This window comes from Odontomachus brunneus, unplaced genomic scaffold, assembly GCF_010583005.1.
Source record: "Odontomachus brunneus isolate Ranch 3 - 2012 unplaced genomic scaffold, Obru_v1 Obru_scaffold_089, whole genome shotgun sequence".
Classification (NCBI taxonomy): Eukaryota; Metazoa; Arthropoda; class Insecta; order Hymenoptera; family Formicidae; genus Odontomachus; species Odontomachus brunneus.
Genome location: NW_022639539.1, coordinates 1,112,332 through 1,112,988, shown reverse-complemented (window position 1 = coordinate 1,112,988; position 657 = coordinate 1,112,332). Strand labels below are relative to the sequence as shown.

General features: G+C 41.6%; 1 non-coding gene across 1 annotated transcript; it reads right to left on the bottom strand.

Annotated features, from left to right (window-relative positions):
- Nucleotides 1-44: 44 nt before the first annotated feature.
- Trnas-gga lies at nucleotides 45-118 on the bottom strand. The gene has a single exon. It is a non-coding gene; the product is annotated as a tRNA-Ser (tRNA).
- Nucleotides 119-657: the final 539 nt, after the last annotated feature.

The window sequence follows — 657 nt, the reverse complement described above, 5'->3', positions numbered from 1 at the left end:
AAGACTCAAATATATTCCTTTTATTATATATGTTGCGAAAAAACTGCCTCCGCCAGGACTCGAACCTGGAACCTCCCCACTTTCCGGGCGGGACGCCTTTCCATTCGGCCACCGAGGCTTCGACAGTAATCTCGCAACACAATGTTTATAAACTCTCTAAGATGTAAGTTGAGAGAGAACCAAAGAGTCGATCTCGTAAAGGATGTTATTATACGAGAGAGAGATAGCATATTCTTCCTACCGATGCTTATGATAAACCGAAATAATAGTGTTACATCCTGTGCAGACATGAGTCATGCACTCTATCTTTGCCTCCTCTGTCGGGAAACAACAAACAATTCCGAATCGTAAGACCGTTTTTTTTGTCTTTCCCCAATAAAAATTCCGACTAAAATTCCGAAATAACCATGGGAAATACAGCACTAAAACTCCTTAATCCGCAAAGTAAACTTCGCCGGACCTTATTCTTGGGATCAAAGGAACCGCTGGATAACAAAAAATTATGTCCGTTACATTTTCTAACTCACGTTATCCGGTTCCGCCTCATCTACTGATTCCCTCACCACCTTAAAAATCCTCCAATAACCTCCTCTTTTGAAATGTATGATTTTCTCCACCCACAACCCCAGCCAAGAAGATTTCCTTAACACTGTCTAC